Raw genomic sequence first — 15,221 nt, 5'->3', positions numbered from 1 at the left:
CTCTCCCGAAACCGGGGCACGAGCGCCTGAGGCCTTGGAGAATGCGGGCATCGATCCCGCTGCCTCTCGCATGCTGTAGCGTAAGGTACACTTATACATTTCAATTAAAGAAGTGAATTTATAGTATCACCTTATCACGAATCCTGGAATCTTGTAGAACTCAATTTCTGTAATAATTGGACGCAGACACCAATTCCAAAGATATAAATTGTCAAATGTATTCAAAACAAAGACTAAATGTAGCACTACACTAATTATACAAAAGGGAAAAACTAATTACAATTCAACTCTAGATCAACAAATCGAAGACAAATCACTTCCGTGACCAAATCAAAGACCATGGGATCACATATGATAACACAAATCGTTAAACAAAAAAGGTTATAAACACATTGACTACAATACCGGTTACTAAGACGAAGGTGAGTCTCTCGTTAGTATTATTAGTCAGACATTAAATAACTACGCAGGTTAGTATTTATGTCAGGTAACTTATCGTTATATATATATCAGTCTCATTCACGTTTAGGTGCCGAGAAAGATCCTATCATTACTTGTTACCACAATTTCCCTTAACTGATTATTATTCAATGATTAAGGATAGGCAGGGCCACCAATAATCTAATGTCTATTAACTTGTGTCAATTTCAGACTAAACAGTTAAACAGGAATGAGAAGATATTTCTCGGCGTTGACAGATTTTATTTCTAAAATGATCAACAAAACAGTTTAATGCAACACACATTTATATTTAAGAAAACTAAATGATATTACACATTCTAGAGTTATGAATCACAGATTAACATTTCTAATTGATTTCTCAAATGTCATGAATCATGAACTCCAAACTGTTAAACTTATCTGAACTTCGTCGCAGAGAGGCCTCTCTGGCTTCGGGCTCAGATAACAGCACACGGCACGAGGTCCGTGTGGTTTGGAACAAAGGCAGTCCGGTTCGGCTTTGTCCAAGAACTTCCACTCAGTCGATACACCTGGAAGTTGGGGTTTCGCGAAAGTAGAGTCGTTTCCAAACAGATTTTCCACTGGTTTGAAGGCTCCAAGGTTGTGCACAAAATCTTCTTGGCAAGCAGGGTCTCTCACCGTACTTATTTGAAGACAAAGTCTTTGAGGAAAGCAGGGCCATGTTTGTTCCAAGGGTCAAGTTTCTTAAGACTCAAATAGCTATTTAAATGACTGACACTTTCGTATACAGTCGACTTAGTCAATTGTCCAGCTGTAAAACTCCACTGATCAGGTGGGCACAGGCGGGCAGCGCAGTCTGTAAAGTTCTTTATTTAATAAAGTCCTTTAAAAGAATTCTTCGTACGGCTCAATCTCCTTCTCCAAGTTTAACTCTTCTGTTGCCGGAAAAGACTTAGTTGGTTTCTGGTTCCGGTTCTGGCAACAGAGCTACAGGTTGAGCTGTGGCAGCGAGTTACTGGTTCAGGTGAGAGAGAGCGAGAAAGACTGCCCGCTGTTCCTTATAGTCTGTCAGATCAAGAGGTGATTGGTTCTTGAGTTTTTGAGATTGGATTTCGGTTTCAGCCCCCAGTGTCCTATTGGAGGGGGGCTTGATTTATGACTGATGTCAATCCATGCCATCTTTTGGAAATGCCGGTTGGCCTGGGTTCGTAGCTCTATGTCGGGATTTCAGCTCTCGTCCACTTCAATGAGTTTTTATCACCTACAGGCCCCTTTCTCCAGACATCTCATAGCAGAATTCCAAACTATTTGGCCTCTTCTTGGTGCCATCCTCCCCAAAACTGTCACTTTGATGCAAACCAGTTCCAAGCTGATGAGCTAAGGGAATCTGATAACTTTCGGGGGGAGAGGTTTTCTTTAGATCAGTGCTTCAGCTCAGAGCCCAGATACTCTTATCCAAATACACCCAACATAACGCTACAATGCTAAGCGAGCGCTCTACCACGTGAGCTAATCCTCAGGGCTCTCGGTGAGGCCGACCCCCACTTCTTCAGTCTTTAAGTGGCACGTCGCGAGTAAGTCCTTTCCTGCGCTTCAGGCAAGCTTGCAGCCAACTGCGGACGACTTTCCTTCATCGGTGGCAGCCATCGTGCCGCAATAGAAAAGGATTGTCATGAGCAAAACTTTCAAAGTGACCGAAAAGATGACTGCCCGTCGTGTGATGTGATTTACATGAGTTACCAGAAACGTTCATGGACATATGTATATAGGTAAGGATTTAATCACAGATAGAGAGAGAGAAAATGCACCACACAGGAGTAGATAGTAGGGTTTTTTGGGCGCGGCCTATTTTGTTATGACGTATGCCCTAAGCTTATTAATATTCCTACGTCATTATTGGGGGGCGTGATTTTAGAGTTATTTCCTTAATTATTCCTACGTCATATCCGTCAGAAAGTGTACACCCCTAAAACCCTGAACAACAAGGCCACCCATAATCGGTTGTTCTTGTTGTTCTTGTTGGTCAACTGTAGAGTGTGAATGGGTCGGGTCTTCCTGTAGTGGTTGGGGGTCTTTTTTAAATATACATGTAAGGGGCCCAGGTCTTAACAATGCCATTTTGAATAGTGCGTTTATCATATTCACACTGTCTCTGTCTCTGTCTCTGTCTGTCTCTCTCTCTCTGTCTCTCTCGCCCAAGCATTTTATAAGATCAACAAGTTCTGTTGTCTGTAATGGTCCCAGGTCTTAACAATGCCATTTTGAATAGTGCGTTTATCATATTCACACTGGCTCTGTCTCTGTCTGTCTCTATATCTCTCTCTCTCGCCCAATCATTTTATAAGATCAACAAGTTCTGTTGTCTGTAATGGTCACAGGTCCTAACAATTCCTGTTTTGCATAGGGTACTTATGTTAACCCCAATGTATATGGCTCTGTCTCTCCCCTCAAATTTAATTAAAAATAAAATTTAAAAAAAGAGAGTGTGTGTGTGTGTGGGTGTTTGTCGGTATAGGTTAATTGTTTTTGTAAAAAAAAAAAAAAAAAAAAAAAAGCTGTGGTTATATTTTATCTCACACATAATGTGTTCATTCGTTTTACTTAAATACATTCTAGGGTCTTAAAGCTCATAAGAGTTAGACTTAAGATAAGGATATGTTTTTAAGGTATTTTAGCAGGCTCAATCCCTGATGATAAGGAATCATTTAAAAAATTAAAACAACTGATCACTCAATGCTAAATAGATCACAACACTCAAGGCTAAATCACTCACACCACGGGGGACGGGGGTGGGCTCAGACAAACGTAGGCATGGCGTGTGGTCTCAAAACATTCAGAATACTTTTAAACTATATAATTTATAAGCTTTGTAAAATAAACCCAAATATCTCTTTTGTGGGGATAAACGCTGTTCTGAGTAGTTTGTGACTTGTTTAATACCAAACAAAGCATCGCTATTAAAAAAAAAAAAAAATCACTGGAAAAGCGCTACTTATTTTAGATCTTTATAGTTATTTTCTTGGCTCAGGTTGTTTTTTAGCGCGTATAAAGGCCTGAAATATTCTTAGTGTTTATTGACTATAGGTCTTGATGCTTAAAAATGTTTTTTTGAGAGACCAAAAGGTTCTAATAAAAGTTTAGAGTAGAGAGGAGAGAGATCGTCGCCATCTTGGTTTCTATTTGAAATTGATGCAGGGTCATTTTATTGGTTGGTTTTGATATGTTAATTGGTAACAGGACGGCACAAAGGCCAGCCCAGAACAATGCCTTACAAGCAGATCCGGCATCCGGCCATCAGTATAAGTATGAAGGTCTGGTCTTCAGCTCGACAGACTCATACTGACCTTTCGATTTAAGCCTAAAGATCAACAATGTCCGGAAACAACATCAACGACTTCGATTTAAACGAGTTTTTAGGTACGTCTTCAGATTATTTTCATTAACTCAGAGCGGGTTGTGGGCATGTATTGTAAATAAGGTTATAACATCTGTTTTAAGTTCTGTAAAATTATTTTTCAGCCAGTCAACAGGAGTTAATTCCCAACGCTGAGGAGATCATCTGGAACAACGACGGTAAGATTTTTGTGTTTGCGCTCAAGGGTTCTTATGTATGGGTGTGTGGTTGTGTTTTGAAGCGGCTCATTAGAGTTATGAAAACGTTTTAATATATATTAATGGCGGTCTCTTTAATTACACAGAAACTATCGAAAGGCCTGTGATTAATGTCTCCGAGGATCAACCAAGAGAAGTGGTTGTCCCTAGACAGGCTGTCTGCCGACCGGGTAAGAACTAAACCCCTGTTTGTTTGTATAACGTTTCTGTAAGATGTTTGAGGCCCGTCTTGTTAATTTAAAAAAATATCCTTTCTAACAGTATTAAGAAACGTGGTTCGAGACAACGAAAGGCCTTCCACAGCGAGGGCTTGTTTAGTTTTACCTTCGAGAACCGTAACCTTTCAAGAATCTGAAAGGCCGTCAGCCCCTGTATCTGATAGCGGTGAGTATATATCTGCCGCTTGTAAGAGGTTAAAGCTTTTTATAAAGCGGGGTGGTTAAAGGTTAAACATGTCTCTTACCTTCACAGAAGTGCAAAAAGCTAAACCAGCTGAAAAACATAAGAAACGAATATTCTTTGGAGGTAAGTAAGATCTTTCAAACTTTAATGTTTTTAAAAGGGTTTTGTTTGCCCGTTGAGGGCTAATATTTAAGCGAGGGGTGCCCATTTCCTGTAGGTCTTGGGGGTTCTGGGAAAGATCTTTAGAAGTCCGGACAGGTCTAGGCTTGTTTCTGGGGCATGTGTTTAGAAATGACCGATTGCCCGACCGTCTGGTTAGGAAGTAAAGCTGTCCGAAAGGTTTTAGTAAGTTGTTTGGCTTATCTCCCGCAATTATACTTCTGTTTTAAAGTGGCTGTAGGAAAAGGCTTGAAGGTGTTCATTGTATTTAATATTTAAACAGATCGTGAAAACGTTTGTGAAACAGGAAGTCCCGGGATCAGGAAGCGTTTACACTTGGAAGGTTCGTTTAAAAATGAAATGTGGTGTGTGTGTGTATAAAAAGTGTTTTATTAACAATATTACATTTAAGAAACAGTTTATTTACAGAGGCTTCTCTGTTTTACATTTATTATCAAGTCCTAATAAATATATTGTCTGTAAATAATAAGGCGTTGTAGTGAATGTCTAAGCCTATTTTCAAAGGTCTAAAAAAGCTAAAGGTTTTGAAGGTCCTGGACATGTTGTTTTAAGTTTGATTTCTGTCGCCGTTTAAAGATGTAAATGTAATGTATATTTTTATTCTTCCCAAGACTCTTGGGATAGTCATTCTGTGGATGAGCTATTGAGGACAATTACCCCGTCTAAGTGGGATCAAACATCTTCCCCGGAGAGATCACCGAGAGGATCCTCCACGGTGGTCTTGGAGATCCCCCAACATCTACTCAGGCCACAGCCTTCTGGGGGTAATTCAACAATCCAGATTCAGCCCGCCGCATTGTCGGGCGGAACAAATACAGGCAACCAACAACCTCAGGGGTCGCCGTCAGTCAGGGTTGACACACCACCCAACGACGGACTGGTTTCAACATCGTCCCCCCAGCCCCGTTTCTTGGCTACAGAAACGCTGAACAGTACACCGCGATTGGCCAGGGTGTCACCGCAAAGGCCTTCTTGGTCTCCGTCCGTGAGTATACGCTCGCTCCCTGCCTCCTTCGACCGAGATTTACCGGAGCGACCATCCTTTGCAGCTGAGCCAGGACACCATCCCCCGGAGCTACTTCCTGAAGGTCGGCATGAGTTGCTACATACCTTGTTACTAAATCAAAGACTTGTGTTAGTGGGGCAAAACCTTGTGATAGAGAGCCAAAACACCCTTATTAATACCCTTACTAACGAATTGTACCGTATTTAATGTTTTAATAGATACAAAACGCCTTACTATTGTGGGTTGTTGGAAAAATAAAAAATAAAAAAAATGTCCGGACTTGGTAAAAGAACTCACAAACTAAAGGATTATGAACAAGTTAGGGCCCCAAAAAGACCTTCCCGAGAGAACACCCTCGGCCCTGTTGTGAACTCCTCTGATGTCCCAATGAACCAGGAACTATTACAAATGATAAATGATTTAAATAACCCCCAATCACCACCGATAGAATGTGAATTACCAGACTTACCGTGAACCCCGACCTGTTACAGATGGTCAATGATCTAAATAACCACCTCCCAACGGTAGCGCTTATAGAGGTTCAACCCCTAGTTCACCCCGATTTGTTTGAAATGGTGGAGGCTTTGGAGACGCTACCCCGACCAAATTCTGCCCCTATTATAAATGATTTGAGACAATTAGAACACAGTACGGCGGCAGAAGCAGCCGTCACTATAGAGGAGGGTCTTGACATTAACCGGGTGGATATCTTTGAAGGACTTTTACAGGCTTTAAATGAGCCTCCTCAAAAAGGGGGTTTTGTAGATGTCAGCGGTGGGGGTGTTCGGAATGTGGAGGGTTCTGAGACTGATAAGGCTGTGGATGACATGCTCTGTGAGAATGTAGGGGTTGAAGGCTTTGTTCAAAATGATGATGTGTCCAAAAGTACCAGTGATCCCGTGATTATAGATAGACCGGCCTATAACAATTTTGAAATGATTCAGCGTTTTAATTTTGCAGAACTTTTAAATTGTGACAATTATGCAGAAATATTTGTCAACATACACGAGGCCTTGCAAAACATGCTTGAACAGGTTGCTGAAAGGGTCAGACCTCGAGATGTTGTACAGTTAGAACTCAGAGGGGATGATTTGTTTAGCAACCTATCTGTAATGCTGAGTGGAGATAATTTAGATGTTGATGAATTTCTGGCTAAAATCGAAGCGTTATTGCAAAGTAACGCATCCATCTTAGCTGATGAAAGTCTGTCTCTGGTAATGAATGTGGTTCCTAACCCTGAGGGTGGGGCGCTTAGAAGACTGTCGAAATGCTTGAAGAACGACATAATTAGGAACAAGCTCAGGCAATTAGTGGTGAGTTCCAATGGGGACAATAAGCTCTGTTTTGCTTACAGTTTAATAAAACTACTCACCCCCGACATGCCTGAACCCCAAGCTATGCAAGAGGCTTTAATGCTTCATCAGAGGGCCGGCTTAAACTCTCAACAGATGGTTGCCTTTTCAGACATTGCCATGTTTGAGGAGTTGTTGTCTTTAAAAATTGTTGTGTGGTACCGTTGTGAGGTAAAGGAAGTATTTGTGAAATTTCAGACACATCCTGAAACCCATACACAGACACTGTTTCTCTTCCTAAGTGATAGTCATTACTTTGGAATAAAGAGTTTGACGGCTTTTTTGGGTTGTTCGTATGTTTGTCATTGGTGTTATAAGGCCTTCAATGATAAGCTTAAGCACCGCTGTGACGGTTACTGTAACGTCTGTTTCAATCCGCAATGTCGTAAGGGTTTGGCCCCTACCATCCGATGTAAAGATTGCTTAAGGATTTGTCTCTCCGCGTTCTGTTTTTCCGAACATAAGGTGCAGAGGGCCGCTGCTGAGGGGGTTAAAAAACGGAGTTATTGTGATCAAACTAAATATTGCCCGCAGTGTTGCCTCCAGTACCGTTTTCATGAGGTAAAACCACACAAATGTCTGGAACCGAGATGTAGGATCTGTAATGCGGATTTAACCCCGGGGTCTGAACACCAGTGCTTTATTCAGCCGGTTAAAAAGGAGCCGCCGCACAACCGGTATGTCTTTTTTGATTTTGAATGCCGGCAAGAAAACGGGGTCCATGTTGCTAATTATATACACTGTATTGACATGTTGGATTGTGAGTGGTCAGCTAGCGGTGAGAGTTGTGTCAGGGATTTCTTTACGCGGTATCGCGGTCCAAAATACCTCAATTACACATTTATTGCCCACAATGCTAAGGGTTATGATTCTTACATATTGATGAAGTATCTGGTGGAAAATGGGGTGACCCCAAAAATAATAGCTCAGGGTAGCAAGATCATGTGTTTCACCGACGAGGCTTTCAACCAACGTTACATAGACTCGTTAAATTTCCTCCCCATGAAATTGAGCGCTTTGCCTAAAGCTCTGGGTTTTGAGGCTCAGAAGAAAGGTTGGTTCTGCCATTTTTTTAATACTAAGGACACTCAAAATTATCGAGGGTCCTACCCGCCCGCCTCTTATTATGGGGTTGATACTATGATGTCTCATGAGAGGGAGGAATTCTTTAAATGGTACAATACGGTTAAGGGGGGTGTTTTTGATTTCCGAGAAGAGATGGCCGCTTATTGTAAAAATGATGTGGAGATCCTTAAAGAAGCCTGTTTGCGTTTCCGCACCGAGGTTATCAACACGTCGGGTCTCGACCCTTTGCAAAGTGTGACCATAGCGTCTCTCTGCATGAAAATGTATCGATCCAATTTCTTGCAGAAAAACACTATAGCGGACACCACTTCTGACAACTATCGTGCTAGACAAAAGAACTTTTCGACTGTCTCCATACAGTGGCTGGAATATCTGAGTGCCCGGGATAACATCTTCATCAGACATGCTTTAAATCAAGGGGAAGTCAAAATGGGTCCTTACTACTTAGACGGTTTTAGCGACGTGTCCGGGCGGCGTACCGCTTATGAGTTTGCTGGTTGTATTTACCATGGCTGTCCTCAGTGCTTCGACCCAAACACCTTTAACCCCGTAACACAAAAACTCTGCGGTGATATGTACTATGATTTCCAGGAACGAATTGAAACTTTAAAAAACACCTATGGTTTGAATGTACTGGTGATTTGGGAACACGCGTGGACGACCCTGAAGCAACAGGATGTGGAGGTACAACGGTTTATGGAAACCTTGGACTTTCCTGAACGTCTAGAGCCCAGGGATGCGTTATTTGGGGGTCGTACCAACGCCCTCTGTTTACATTATGAGGTAAAGGAGGGTGAGAGAGTAGATTACTATGATTTCACCAGTCTGTACCCTTATGTCAACAAGACCAAAATGTACCCGGTGGGGCATCCAACCATTGTTTATCGTGACTTTCTCGAAATCGGACAGTACTTTGGTTTGATCAAAGTCACCATGTACCCTCCTCGTGAGCTGTTCCTACCCGTGTTGCCTTACAGGTGTTCGGGAAAATTGATGTTCCCTCTGTGTAGAACGTGTGTGGAAACTGAAAATCAAAATACCTCTTGTCTGCACAGTGATGACGAGAGAGCGCTGACGGGTGTCTGGTGTAGCATTGAGCTTGACAAGGCGGTGGAGAAAGGTTACAGAGTCGGTAAGGTGTATGAGGTTTGGCATTTTTCTGAAAAATCTGATACTCTTTTTGCTGAGTACATTATGACCCATCTGAAAGGGAAACAGGAGGCATCGGGCTATCCCTCATGGTGTGTTGACTCCGCTGCCAAAGAGCGGTACGTTCAGCAATATTTTGAAAAGGAAGGGATCCGTCTAGAGCCGGGGAACATAACTGTAAACCCCGCCAAGAGACAAATGTCCAAACTGATTTTAAACAGTCTGTGGGGTAAGTTTGGGGAAAGAAATAACCGTCTAAACACAACCTTGATTAAAACCCCTGAACAGTTTATAGAATTTATCTTTTCCAAACAACATGCAGTATCACACTTTCAATTCTTAAATGACCACGTGGCACAGGTCCAGTGGAGGGCCCCTAAAGATTTCCCCACCAAACAGGGAAACGTTAATGTTTTCATAGCGGTTTTTACCACGGCTTACGCCCGGCTTGAACTGTACAACTTAATGGATCAGCTGCAGGAACGCACGCTCTATCATGATACTGACTCTGTAATCTTTGTCACCAGGCCAGGGGATTGGGTCCCTCCCCTCGGGGACTACCTTGGGGAGTTAACGAGCGAGCTAGATCCTCAGGACCACATAGTGGAGTTTGTTTCAGGGGGTCCTAAGACTTACGCATACAGAACGGCTGCGGGTAAGACCTGTATGAAAGTTAAGGGTTTCACTCTGAACCATTGTAACAACAAGCTCATTAACATCAAGTCTCTGACGACCCTGGTACAAAGTTTTGTAACCGAGAAAGACGCGCCTCCTCGCGAGATTATTACAGCCGGAAATCAGATCTATCACAATAAAAAGGGGTACACATTGGAAAATAGATCACTAAACAAACGGTTCAGGGTGGTGTACAATAAAAGAGTGTTGAAGACTGATTATACCACTCTGCCTTATGGATATTAGCAGTGGTTTTGATAACAGACTTCAACACCCTTTCTCCTGTATTATAGCCGGTCCCTCCAATTCGGGTAAGAGCTATCTTATAAAGAACATCATAGAAGATGTGGACGCAACCGTGTCCCAAGCTCTTGACAACATAGTGTGGTGTTACTCTTGCTGGCAACCTCTCTACGATGATTTGGCATCAAAAAAAAATAATCTGAAATTTGTGCAAGGTCTCCCCGCCTCGTTGTGTGACGATGACCTGTTCCCGCCCGGACAAACTAATCTAGTGATCCTTGATGACCTGATGGAGCAGGCCGGTGACATCAGTGAAGTGGAAAAAGCTTTCACAAAGTACACTCATCATAGGAATTTAAGTATTATTTATTTAGTTCAAAATCTATTTTTTCAAGGTAAAAAAAGCCGCACTATTAATTTAAATGCCAATTATATAATTATTTTTAAAAACCCCAGAGATAAACTACAGGTCACCGTCTTGGCTCGTCAAATGTACCCTAACCAGACCAAATTCTTTTTGGAGGCATTTGAGGATGCCACCAAAAAACCCTACGGGTACTTGATTGTGGACTTAAAAGCACAAACCCCAGAAGACTTTCGCCTCAGAACAGGTTTGTGCCCGCCCGATTGGCCGGCAGTGTATGTGCTAAAGAAAAGGAAATAAATAAGAATGTCTGTTCGGATTAAAAGAAATCTGCCGCTTTTGCAAATGTTATTTGAGGGGAGCCCGCGCCATAGGAAAGCTGTGCTGGCAGGGGCCCCCTCGGATTTGATCGAGACCCTGTGTGAAATAGCTTTTAACATCTTACGCGGTAATATACCCCTAACCCCTTCTCAACATTCTAAACTCAAAAAACAAAAAGCGGTTATCAAGATCATCGCTAATAAGAAGTATTCTATTAAAAGAAAAAGAAAGAAGATTAATCAAACCGGAGGTTTTATAGGACCGCTGTTGAGCATAGCCGTGCCTTTCCTAACCAGTCTTCTAGCTTCCAGAGTGGGTTAATAATGGAATATGCTCAGAAAATGTTTTTGATCCCTCAGGAGCAGCTTGAGAAACTGAGAAAAAATGTTGTCGGGCCAGAGCCCATTAGACAAACGGCCGAAAACAACCTGGACTCTGAAATGAAAGCTATACTGGCCAGGGCCGATTTAAATCAGTATTCCAAAGCCCAGATGTATAGCAACACGTTACAGCGCTACCTCCGTCTGGTTAGACAGGGTGAAAAAGATCAAAACATTTTAACTTTAACCATGGCCTCTCAAGAAAATGGTTCTGGGACTGATGCGGGGGGTACGGTTGATAAAGATGTTGCGGTGCCCGAACCTGTTGAGAGTTCAGAGGGAGATGTTGTAACGGATGTTTTGAGAAACATGCCGGCCAGAAGCAAAAGACATGCAGAATATATTCTGCACAAAATGGTTCAGAAACCGCGGGTAACGACTTGGAATGAACAGGGTGAATTTGTTTTTAAAGGACAACTGATCAAAGGTTCACACATGTTTGATTTGTTGAAGAGTGTCACTAGCACTAATAAGGTACCCGATAGTCGCCGACCTGTAGGCTGGAATGCTTTCCTACAGGCGATGGCCTGTCTGAACATGCCCCAATCAACAGTCCCTAACCAGGAAACGCGACAAAAAATCCGTCTGTGTAAAGAGGTGGTGACTGATCTGACGCCGATATCTCATTACTCTGACCGTGTTGAGCAACCCTCCTCAGGATCTATCCATCGTTGGGAAGCTTATTAATCTCATGTTTTTATTTGTCTCCCCTGTAAATAAGGAACCGACAAACAATTTTTTTATTTTTTATTTTTATTTTCAAATGTTGTACATTTATTTATAACATAACCCTGCTTTGTATAAGATTTGTGTTGAATAAAAACAAAACTAATGATTCAAAGGCTGTTTTCATTATTTTTTCACTTTAACACGCATGACATCTTTTAAAATCCTCACAAGAACACCCCATCTGTATACATGGCTGGCTAGGGTCGTAAGTAATTGTGTTATAAGGGGGGGTCCACAGTGTCCTGACAAACTCTGCCACTTTTTTATCATTTTGGCCTAAATCCTCACTGTACAAGGACATAATATCGGGGTATGACCTTCCTTTAGATCTATGATATAAGAAAAACACACAGTGTTGACCACAAGTGAAGGTCTGAAGACTTTGTACTTGATGACCGCTGTAAATGGTTTCTTGACAGTTGTTGAGCAGAAAGTTATTGATCTTCCGAGGGAAAGGTCTGAAATCCGGGGGGTTTCCATAGGAATCAAAAAATTCCCCACGGCGGTCCTCCCTTAGATAAATAGCCAGCCAATGTTCTCCGGGCATATTTTTAGGGTGTGTGTTGATTATGTACATTGCAGGTAAATTCTTGATCTTAAATTTAGGCAGCTGGTCGCAGGCGTAGACTCCTTGAAACACTTTCCGTGAGCCGTCCAGGGCATTCATGATGTGGTTGAGCTCTCTGGTGTTCATTTTAATAATAATCATACAGAACGTTTCTCCTCTGATTCACCTCAATAATGTTGTCAAACACAGCATACACGACCATATTTACAGTGCGTGGTAGAGGCTGCTTGAAACGCACCTCCAAACGCATATTGCCCGTCTTCATCAGTGAAAAATGTTGTCCACACTCTTCGTCAGGGGTCAGGTTGAAACCGTACAGGGTGTAACCGCTGCAGTATTCCCGGCGATCGATCAGCAGAGGTTGATCCTTGAGATGGCGACCCGTAGCCAGTACTAGACTGTAATATTCACGAACCGCGTTGCCGTTTTCAAAGTCAGGTTGAAAAGGTCTGGATGGAACCTGCACACCATCGACGTACAGTGCTATAAATTCCGCGTTATAATGTTTAAAGTTAAAGGGGTTCTTGTTGTAAACCCCGGTAAATGCATCATTATCCACGAGACCTATAATAACCTGTTTTGGGAGCTGGCCTAGAAACAGATTTTCCTGGTTCATCACCCGTGTCCCTGCGGGGATACTGTGGACTTTCATATAGACTCTTTCGATCGGGTACTTGGCGTTTGCCGTCATTAAAGCCTGCGCATGTCCTAGTTTAACCGCCGGGGAGACGGATACTTTTTTCACAAACAGCGAGGCCGATAATATGGTCAGTTTATATTTTTCAGTATCAGGGGTCATCAGACAAAAAGCACTTTTACTACGGATCATTTTAATTTTAATGTCTACCCCGTTGAGCATGAGTTTTTCTTGGAAAAATATGTCTGCATGAATATGTCCCATTAGCTCAAAGGTCCTCCCTTCTGTTGAAAAGGCCGTTCTTTTTTGCAAACCCTTATTGAGTCCCTCTGGATCCTGGTCGTCCATAGCTTCTGGGGTGTCTTTGAAGAAAAGGCCGGGGCTGAACTGTTTGCTTAGGGTCTCCTCACTATAATTAAGGATACACTCCATCATGGCCCTATAGGGGTAAGTATTGCTGCTTTGACTAATGAGCCGATCTCCCAGGGTCACATCCACCTGTGAAAACATGGTGGCCACCGGGTAATTGATGACCCCAGCGTTGGCCGTCTTCTCGATTGCATCGCCATCCTCATCAGTCACTTTACAGTTCATTAAAATAAATGTGTTATTCAAATCAATATAATCCTCGCCATTGCCAGCAATAAAAAACTCCAGAGGGGCCGTATCTGAAATTGCGGAAAGAGGGGGTATCTCTACATATATGCTCTTATCTATACTCGTTTGAGTGTATGGAACTGTAAACAGATCCAGTTCTGATTTGACGCATTCTTCCGATAGACTGTGGACAAAAGACATTTTTAAAAGATGTATCCTGAGGCTCTATTTGTCTTTCTTTGAGACTTTCTTTTTGCAGGTTTTTTCTTGTGCTGCTTCCTTCTCCGAGTGTTTCCACGATATGTTGGAGAATGAGAGCTTCTTCGTTTTTTGTTAGCCACGGATCTTCGTCGCCCTGGTGGACACATACTGTTTCTTCTTTTACCCCCCCTCCTCGCCATTACCAATGAGACCCGAACCCTCCTGCTGCTCATGGCTAGCTGCCCGGTTCATAACATTGGTGAACACGTCACTAACAATATTTTTAGCCGCTGATTTCAAGTGGGGTCTGGCTATAGCAGAGCCTCTCTTAAGCAGGGGTACGGCCATTCTAAAGAGACCACGAAAGAGTCCTCCTAGACCGGCTCCATACATTGTGGGGGCTCCTACAAAACCGGGCAAGCCGTTCACGGCTTGCATCTTGTAATAATCCACATAGGCGCTAGGATCTACATAACCCCTCGAGGTAGCCATTTTAATAATGTACACACTGTTTCAGGGGTCGAAAATGTAGTTTGACAATAACTTTACCGAAGCGGAAGGGTACGTTGATATTCTGATCCGATTTTACTTCGATCGTGATGTTGTCAAAGTGGGTCTTTGAGACTGGTACGTAGTGTGGCTTGTCATAAGTAATTGTGACCATGTCATTGCTTTTACCTTTAATAAGTACATTTCTCAAAAGGGGGACATAGCTATCCCCGACCCTCTGGTGTGTTATGATATCCGTATACACATAAAGAGTGTAAAAGCCGCCACTGATGTCAGCCGGGAAGGGTGCCACCACTTCTGAGAACCTGCTCTCTGTGTCAGAATAGAACCCTAATATACGCCCCAGTTGTCCTTTGGTTTGAATGCTAATACCAGGTTTTGACACCTTGTACACTCTGTTTTTAATAGGGTTGTAATATAGCTTGATGTTGGGGGTGCCTTCTGAGAACTGTTTATGCATCTCATCTAATATTGTATCCACATTGTCATAATAACCTCCTTGCATCGTGAATGTCCATTGACTCTTTTTAACATCGTCAAAAATGGCGAAGGTGGCATCCTTATCTTGTAAAACAGCCCAAGTGTAAGGATACTGTATTTCCGCCAACCCCACTTCCCACGACCCCCTTAGATCTATAGATTTTCCAAATTGTACCGTGTAACTGGATATTTCATTTTTAGGGTATATATCGAGAGAGGCGTTACTGGGTAGAGTCACGTAGAAGCCTCCTGATTCCATCTTGAGTATCGAAAGTAATGACCCCATCACACCAGCGGGCATGTTGT

Source organism: Amia ocellicauda, chromosome 6, assembly GCF_036373705.1.
Source record: "Amia ocellicauda isolate fAmiCal2 chromosome 6, fAmiCal2.hap1, whole genome shotgun sequence".
NCBI lineage: Eukaryota > Metazoa > Chordata > Actinopteri > Amiiformes > Amiidae > Amia > Amia ocellicauda.
This window is presented reverse-complemented; position numbering follows the sequence as displayed.